The sequence below is a fragment of the Rutidosis leptorrhynchoides genome, chromosome 10 (assembly GCF_046630445.1).
Source record: "Rutidosis leptorrhynchoides isolate AG116_Rl617_1_P2 chromosome 10, CSIRO_AGI_Rlap_v1, whole genome shotgun sequence".
Classification (NCBI taxonomy): domain Eukaryota; kingdom Viridiplantae; phylum Streptophyta; class Magnoliopsida; order Asterales; family Asteraceae; genus Rutidosis; species Rutidosis leptorrhynchoides.
In genome coordinates this window covers 289730908-289740725 of record NC_092342.1, presented here as the reverse complement: position 1 = coordinate 289740725, position 9818 = coordinate 289730908, and positions in this window count along the sequence as shown.

Below are 9818 nucleotides of genomic sequence, written 5' to 3'. Positions count from 1 at the left end.
ATGAAACATATTTCAATTAATCAAGTCTTAACAAGTTTGATTACTTAACATGTTGGAAACATTTAATCATGTAAATATCAATCTCAATTAATATATATAAACATAGAAAAGTTCGGGTCACTACAGTACCTACCCGTTAAATAAATTTTGTCCCGAAATTTTAAGGTGTTGAAGGTGTTGACGAATCTTCTGGAAATAGATGCGGGTATTTCTTCTTCATCTGATCTTCATGCTCCCAGGTGAACTCGGGTCCTCTACGAGCATTCCATCGAACCTTAACAATTGGTATCTTGTTTTTCTTAAGTCTTTTAACCTCACGATCCATTATTTCGACGGGTTCTTCGATGAATTGGAGTTTTTCGTTGATTTGGATTTCATCTAACGGAATAGTGAGATCTTCTTTAGCAAAATATTTCTTCAAATTCGAGACGTGGAAAGTGTTATGTACAACCACGAGTTGTTGAGGTAACTCAAGTCGGTAAGCTACTGGTCCGACACGATCAATAATCTTGAATGGTCTAATATACCTTGGATTTAATTTCCCTCGTTTACCAAAACGAACAACGCCTTTCCAAGGTGCAACTTTAAGCATGACCATCTCTCCAATTTCAAATTTTATATCTTTTCTTTTAATGTCAGCGTAGCTCTTTTGTCGACTTTGGGCGGTTTTCAACCGTTGTTGAATTTGGATGATCTTCTCGGTAGTTTCTTGTATAATCTCCGGACCCGTAATCTGTCTATCCCCCACTTCACTCCAACAAATCGGAGACCTGCACTTTTTACCATAAAGTGCTTCAAACGGCGCCATCTCAATGCTTGAATGGTAGCTGTTGTTGTAGGAAAATTCTGCTAACGGTAGATGTCGATCCCAACTGTTTCTGAAATCAATAACACATGCTCGTAGATTGTCTTCAAGCGTTTGTATCGTCCTTTCGCTCTGCCCATTAGTTTATGGATGATAGGCAGTACTCATGTCTAGACGAGTTCCTAATGCTTGCTGTAATGTCTGCCAGAATCTTGAAATAAATCTGTCATCCCTATCAGAGATAATAGAGATTGGTATTCCATGTCTGGAGACGACTTCCTTCAAATACTGTCGTGCTAACTTCTCCATCTTGTCATCTTCTCTTATTGGCAGGAAGTGTGCTGATTTGGTGAGACGATCAACTATTACCCAAATAGTATCAAAACCACTTGCAGTCTTTGGAAATTTAGTGATGAAATCCATGGTAATGTTTTCCCATTTCCATTCCGGGATTTCGGGTTGTTGAAGTAGACCTGATGGTTTCTGATGCTCAGCTTTGACCTTAGAACACGTCAAACATTCTCCTACGTATTTAGCAACATCGGCTTTCATACCCGGCCACCAAAAATGTTTCTTGAGATCCTTGTACATCTTCCCCGTTCCAGGATGTATTGAGTATCTGGTTTTATGAGCTTCTCTAAGTACCATTTCTCTCATATCTCTAAATTTTGGTACCCAAATCCTTTCAGCCCTATACCGGGTTCCGTCTTCCCGAATATTAAGATGCTTCTCCGATCCTTTGGGTATTTCATCCTTTAAATTTCCCTCTTTTAAAACTCCTTGTTGCGCCTCCTTTATTTGAGTAGTAAGGTTATTATGAATCATTATATTCATAGATTTTACTCGAATGGGTTCTCTGTCCTTCCTGCTCAAGGCATCGGCTACCACATTTGCCTTCCCCGAGTGGTAACGAATCTCAAAGTCGTAATCATTCAACAATTCAATCCACCTACGCTGCCTCATATTCAGTTGTTTCTGATTAAATATGTGTTGAAGACTTTTGTGGTCGGTATATATAATACTTTTGACCCCATATAAGTAGTGCCTCCAAGTCTTTAATGCAAAAACAACCGCGCCTAATTCCAAATCATGCGTCGTATAATTTTGTTCGTGAATCTTCAATTGTCTAGACGCATAAGCAATCACCTTCGTTCGTTGCATTAATACACAACCGAGACCTTGCTTTGATGCGTCACAATAAATCACAAAATCATAATTCCCTTCAGGCAATGACCATATATGTAGTGACCCGAACTTTTCCATGTTTATATATATTAATTGAGATTGATATTTACATGATTAAATGTTTCCAACATGTTAAGCAATCAAACTTGTTAAGACTTGATTAATTGAAATATGTTTCATATAGACAATTGACCACCCAAGTTGACCGGTGATTCACGAACGTTAAAACTTGTAAAAACTATATGATGACATATATATGGATATATATATATATAGTTAACATGATACTATGATAAGTAAACATATCATTAAGTATATTAACAATGAACTACATATGTAAAAACAAGACTACTAACTTAATGATTTTTAAACGAGACATATATGTAACGATTATCGTTGTAAAGACATTTAATGTATATATATATATATCATATTAAGAGATATTCATACATGATAATATCATGATAATATAATAATTTAAAATCTCATTTGATATTATAAACATTGGGTTAACAACATTTAACAAGATCGTTAACCTAAAGGTTTCAAAACAACACTTACATGTAACGACTAACGATGACTTAACGACTCAGTTAAAATGTATATACATGTAGTGTTTTAATATGTATTTATACACTTTTGAAAGACTTCAATACACTTATCAAAATACTTCTACTTAACAAAAATGCTTACAATTACATCCTCGTTCAGTTTCATCAACAATTCTACTCGTATGCACCCGTATTCGTACTCGTACAATACACAACTTTTAGATGTATGTACTATTGGTATATACACTCCAATGATCAGCTCTTAGCAGCCCATGTGAGTCACCTAACACATGTGGGAACCATAATTTGGCAACTAGCATGAAATATCTCATAAAATTACAAAAATATGAGTAATCATTCATGACTTATTTACATGAAAACAAAATTACATATCCTTTATATCTAATCCATACACCAACGACCAAAAACACCTACAAACACTTTCATTCTTCAATTATCTTCATCTAATTGATCTCTCTCAAGTTCTATCTTCATGTTCTAAGTGTTCTTCATATATTCTACAAGTTCTAGTTACATAAAATCAAGAATACTTTCAAGTTTGCTAGCTCACTTCCAATCTTGTAAGGTGATCATCCAACCTCAAGAAATCTTTGTTTCTTATAGTAGATTATCATTCTAATACAAGGTAATAATCATATTCAAACTTTGGTTCAATTTCTATAACTATAACAATCTTATTTCAAGTGATGATCTTACTTGAACTTGTTTTCATGTCATGATTCTGCTTCAAGAACTTCGAGCCATCCAAGGATCCGTTGAAGCTAGATCCATTTTTCTATTTTCCAGTAGGTTTATCCAAGGAACTTAAGGTAGTAATGATGTTCATAACATCATTCGATTCATATATATAAAGCTATCTTATTCGAAGGTTTAAACTTGTAATCACTAGAACATAGTTTAGTTAATTCTAAACTTGTTCGCAAACAAAAGTTAATCCTTCTAACTTGACTTTTAAAATCAACTAAACACATGTTCTATATCTATATGATATGCTAACTTAATGATTTAAAACCTGGAAACACGAAAAACACCGTAAAACCGGATTTACGCCGTCGTAGTAACACCGCGAGCTGTTTTTGGTTAGTTAATTAAAAACTATGATAAACTTTGATTTAAAAGTTGTTATTCTGAGAAAATGATTTTTATTATGAACATGAAACTATATCCAAAAATTATGGTTAAACTCAAAGTGGAAGTATGTTTTCTAAAATGGTCATCTAGACGTCGTTCTTTCGACTGAAATGACCACCTTTACAAAAACGACTTGTAACTTATTTTTCCGACTATAAACCTATACTTTTTCTGTTTAGATTCATAAAATAGAGTTCAATATGAAACCATAGCAATTTGATTCACTCAAAACGGATTTAAAATGAAGAAGTTATGGGTAAAACAATATTGGATAATTTTTCTCATTTTAGCTACGTGAAAATTGGTAACAAATCTATTCCAACCATAACTTAATCAACTTGTATTGTATATTATGTAATCTTGAGATACCATAGACACGTATACAATGTTTCGACCTATCATGTCGACACATCTATATATATTTCGGAACAACCATAGACACTCTATATGTGAATGTTGGAGTTAGCTATACAGGGTTGAGGTTGATTCCAAAATATATATAGTTTGAGTTGTGATCAATACTGAGATACGTATACACTGGGTCGTGGATTGATTCAAGATAATATTTATCGATTTATTTCTGTACATCTAACTGTGGACAACTAGTTGTAGGTTACTAACGAGGACAGCTGACTTAATAAACTTAAAACATCAAAATATATTAAAAGTGTTGTAAATATATTTTGAACATACTTTGATATATATGTATATATTGTTATAGGTTCGTGAATCAACCAGTGGCCAAGTCTTACTTCCCGACGAAGTAAAAATCTGTGAAAGTGAGTTATAGTCCCACTTTTAAAATCTAATATTTTTGGGATGAGAATACATGCAGGTTTTATAAATGATTTACAAAATAGACACAAGTACGTGAAACTACATTCTATGGTTGAATTATCGAAATCGAATATGCCCCTTTTTATTAAGTCTGGTAATCTAAGAATTAGGGAACAGACACCCTAATTGACGCGAATCCTAAAGATAGATCTATTGGGCCTAACAAACCCCATCCAAAGTACCGGATGCTTTAGTACTTCGAAATTTATATCATATCCGAAGGGTGTCCCGGAATGATGGGGATATTCTTATATATGCATCTTGTTAATGTCGGTTACCAGGTGTTCACCATATGAATGATTTTTATCTCTATGTATGGGATGTGTATTGAAATATGAAATCTTGTGGTCTATTATTATGATTTGATATATATAGGTTAAACCTATAACTCACCAACATTTTTGTTGACGTTTTAAGCATGTTTATTCTCAGGTGATTATTAAGAGCTTCCGCTGTCGCATACTTAAATAAGGACGAGATTTGGAGTCCATGCTTGTATGATATTGTGTAAAAACTGCATTCAAGAAACTTATTTTGTTGTAACATATTTGTATTGTAAACCATTATGTAATGGTCGTGTGTAAACATGATATTTTAGATTATCATTATTTGATAATCTACGTAAAGCTTTTTAAACCTTTATTGATGAAATAAAGGTTATGGTTTGTTTTAAAATGAATGCAGTCTTTGAAAAACGTCTCATATAGAGGTCAAAACCTCGCAACGAAATCAATTAATATGGAACGTTTTTAATCAATAAGAACGGGACATTTCAGTTGGTATCCGAGCGTTGGTCTTAGAGAACCAGAATTTTGCATTAGTGTGTCTTATCGAGTTTGTTAGGATGCATTAGTGAGTCTGGACTTCGACCGTGTTTACTTGAAAAATGATTGCTTAACAAATTTTGTTAGAAACTATATATTTTTAACATGTGAATATTATGTGATATATTAATCTCTTAACGCGTTTGATATTATGTGATAGATGTCTACCTCTAGAACAAGTCCCATTGACTCACCTAATAATAATGAAGAGTCAAATGTAAATTGGAATGATTCGTGGACTGATTCACAAGTTCCCGAAGAGGAACCGGAAGAAGAGTCGGAACCGAAAGAAGAATCGGAACCGGAAGAAGAATCGGAACCGGATGAAGAAATAGAACCGGTGGGGGAAATAATAAAACGGTTAAGTAAAAGAAAATCCTCAACCAACCGACCAAGGTTAATTATGGTCAATGGTGTTTCCGCCAAGGAAGCAAAATATTGGGAGGATTACCAATTCTCCGATGAATCGGATTCCAACGAGAATTCCGATGATGTTATAGAAATTACCCCAACTGAATTTAAAAAGGCAAAAGAAAATAATAAGGGAAAGGGCATAAAAATAGAGAAATCTAATTCCAACCCCGATGAACTTTATATGTATCGTCAAACCCCGAAGTCCTTAAGTTGTAACAATGACCCGGGAACCTCTAAACCACCAGGTTTTTCTAAACCAATGTGGAAAATGACGGCTCGTATTAGGGGAACATCATATATCCCTAGAAACTTGGCAAAACGAACCAAAACCGAAGAAGAAGAAACAAGCGAGTCGGAATAAGATAGTTGTATTCGTGTGGTGTAATATATGTAATATAGTGTGCTTATGTTTTATGATATATGTAAAAATTGCTTGTATTAATAAGTATTTTTTTTATGAATCTAACTCTTGTCTATTTTACAGTATAAAAACACAAAATGGATAGACAACCCAATATTTTAAGAGACCTACCCGGAGACATGATTGATGAAATCTTGTCTAGAGTCGGTCAGAATTCTTCGGCACAACTATTTAAGGCGAGATCAGTTTGTAAGACATTCGAAGAACGTTCCAAGAATGCCTTGGTTTATAAAAGGCTTTCGTTCAAAAGATGGGGGATATCACATTGGAAAATCCATAAGTTACGATGTGTTTACTTTGACGCATATATTGCGGGGAACCCAAATGCTATTTTACGCAATGGGTTAAGAAATTATTTTGACTCAATATATCCGAATATTGGACTTCGTGATTTAGAAAAAGCGGCTAACATGCAACATAAAGAAGCATGTTATGCTTACGGATTAGTAATGTTCGCTTCTCACCAAAGTGAGAACAAGAACATCGGGCTACAACTATTAAACAAAACGTTCCCACAAGTGACGGAGTCGGTAATTGGGGTAAGAAATGAGGTTTTTAGATTGTTACGGGACTGTTGGACATTACGTAACCCTCGTCCCTTTGACGACGTTACAACACGCTGTCTTATCAACGGCCATAATGGTTATGTTCCACAAGACCAAGGATGGGAAGTAATCCTAGAAAAACCAGAATGCATGACTTGTTTCTGGACGTATGAATTACGTGTTTTTATTGCCTTTGCTGAACGACTTGTGTACTAGCTAGAATTATCTTCACAACCATCTTGTATCAAATTTATTGTGTGCTATATTTCATGCTATATGTAAAATAAGCGGTATTGTAAGTTTGTAAAATATTGTGTAAAAGTTCGAACGCGAAATATTATTATAATCAGTTTTTCATATAGAATTGTAGTAGTTGAATTGTATATTAGCTACTAAGTATGAACTTAACGGGTAGGTACTACCCGAATTTAAACTTATAAAACACTAATATGAAGAAAAAGCTTTTATAAATGAGTTCATATTATGCTACGAAATACTATTAACTACTCTTAATATTCTGTATGATTAACTTGTTCCATTTGACTATTTTGAAGGAAATGGCACCGACTACTCGACACACCGTGAATATGAATGAAGAGGAATTCCGTACTTTTCTAGCTTCAAACATAGCCGTAGTACAGGCTGCGCTACATACCAAACAATAACCTTGGATCTAGCAGTACAGGAAATCGTGTAGGATGCACCTACAAAGAATTCACTGCCTGCAAACCTTTGGAATTTGATGGAACCGAAGGACCGATCGGATTGAAACGGTGGACCGAGAAGGTCGAATCGGTGTTTGCCATAAGTAAGTGTACTGAAGAGGACAAAGTGAAGTACGCTACGCATACCTTCACAGGTTCTGCGTTAACATGGTGGAATACCTATCTAGAGCAAGTGGGACAAGACGATGCGTACGCACTACCGTGGTCAGCATTCAAGCACTTGATGAACGAGAAGTACCGTCCCAGAACCGAGGTCAATAAGCTCAAGACAGAACTTAGAGGGTTACGAACCCAAGGATTTGATATTACCACGTACGAAAGACGATTCACAGAATTGTGCCTATTGTGTCCGGGAGCATTCGAAGATGAGGAAGAGAAGATCGACGCGTTTGTGAAATGATTACCGGAAAGAATCCAAGAAGATATAAGTTCACACGAGCCCGCATCCATACAACAGGCATGTAGAATGGCTCACAAACTAGTGAACCAGATTGAAGAAAGAATTAAAGAACAGACTGCTGAAGAGGCCAATGTGAAGCAAGTCAAAATAAAGTGGGAGGAAAACGGTGATAAGAATCACCAATACAACAACAACAGCAATTACAACAATAATCGCAACAATTATCCCAACAATAGCAACATCAATCGCAACTACAACAAACGGCCCAACAACAACAACAACAACAACAACAACAACAACAACAGCAACTACAACAATCATCCCAACAACAATAATAACCGCAACAACGACAACAATCAGAAGCAGCTATGCCAAAGGTGTGAAAAGTATCACTCGGGGTTCTGCACCAAATTTTGCAACAAGTGTAAAAGAAATGGTCATAGCGCGGCGAAGTGTGAGGTCTACGGACTAGGGGTTAATAGAACGAAAGGAACAAATGGTGTCGGAACGAGTAATGGCGGAGCAAGTAGTGTCGGAGCAAGTTATGCCAATGTAGTTTGTTATAAATGTGGAAAACCGGGCCACATTATTAGAAATTGCCCGAACCAGGAGAAAACGAATGGACAAGGCCGCGGAAGAGTTTTCAATATTAATGCAGTAGAGGCACAGGAAGACCCGGAGCTTGTTACGGGTACGTTTCTTATTGACAATAAATCTGCTTACGTTTTATTTGATTCGGGTGCGGATAGAAGCTATATGAGTAGAGATTTTTGTGCTAAATTAAGTTGTCCATTGACGCCTTTGGATAGTAAATTTTTACTCGAATTAGCAAATGGTAAATTAATTTCAGCAGATAATATATGTTGGAATCGAGAAATTAAACTGGTTAGCGAAACATTTAAGATAGATTTGATACCAGTAGAGTTAGGGAGTTTTGATGTGATAATCGGTATGGACTGGTTGAAAGAAGTGAAAGCAGAGATCGTTTGTTACAAAAATGCAATTCGCATTATACGAGAAAAAGGAAAACCCTTAATGGTGTACGGAGAAAAGGGCAACACGAAGCTACATTTTATTAGTAATTTGAAGGCACACAAACTAATAAGAAAAGGTTGCTATGCTGTTCTAGCACACGTCGAGAAAGTACAAACTGAAGAAAAGAGCATCAATGATGTTCCCATTGCAAAAGAATTTCCCGATGTATTTTCGAAAGAATTACCGGGATTACCCCCACATCGATCAGTTGAATTTCAAATAGATCTTGTACCAGGAGCTGCACCAATAGCTCGTGCTCCTTACAGACTCACACCCAGCGAGATGAAAGAACTGCAAAGCCAATTACAAGAACTTTTAGAGCGTGGTTTCATTCGACCAAGCACATCACCATGGGGAGCTCCTGTTTTGTTTGTCAAGAAGAAAGATGGTACATTCAGGTTGTGTATCGACTACCGAGAGTTGAACAAACTTACCATCAAGAACTGCTACCCACTACCGAGAATCGTTGACTTATTTGATCAACTACAAGGGTCGTCTGTTTATTCAAAGATTGACTTACGTTCCGGGTATCATTAAATGCGGGTGAAAGAAGATGATATTCCAAAGACTACTTTCAGAACACATTACGGTCATTACGAGTTTATGGTCATGCCGTTTGGTTTAACTAATGCACCAGCTGTGTTCATGGACCTTATGAACCGAGTGTGTGGACCATACCTTGACAAGTTTGTCATTGTTTTCATTGATGACATACTTATTTACTCAAAGAATGACCAAGAACACGGTGAACATTTGAGAAAGGTGTTAGAAGTATTGAGGAAGGAAGAATTGTACGCTAAGTTTTCAAAGTGTGCATTTTGGTTGGAAGAAGTTCAATTCCTCGGTCACATAGTAAACAAAGAAGGTATTAAGGTGGATCCCGCAAAGATAGAAACTGTTGAAAAGTGGGAAACCCCGAAAACT